Here is a 411-nt window from a genome sequence, read left to right on the forward strand (position 1 = left end):
TAGAGAACAGACCGGACCAAAACAAATCACACCGTGTTAAAGGCAAGCGAATAGAAGTGGGTCTTCAAGCGAGACTTAAAGACTGAGAGTGTGGGAGCCTGCCGGACACTCAGTGGCAACTCATTTCACAGTCGTGGACCTGCGACAGAGAAAGCCCTGTCACCTCTGAGCTTACGACGGGTTTCTGGGACTGAGAGAAGCATCTGGTCTGCTGACCTCAGAGAGCGCGGTGGGACATATGGCTGCAGAAGATCAGTGAGATAGGATGGGGCGGAACTGTTCAGTGATTTAAAAACATACATGAGAATTGTGAAATGGATCCGAAGGTGAATGGGTAGCCAGTGCAGGGAGGCCAAAACTGGCGGGATGTGCTCTCTATAGCCTGTACCAGTTAAAAATCGGGCTGCAGCA

Source organism: Nematolebias whitei, chromosome 6 (assembly GCF_014905685.2).
Source record: "Nematolebias whitei isolate Nwh7 chromosome 6, NemWhi1, whole genome shotgun sequence".
Lineage (NCBI taxonomy): Eukaryota > Metazoa > Chordata > Actinopteri > Cyprinodontiformes > Rivulidae > Nematolebias > Nematolebias whitei.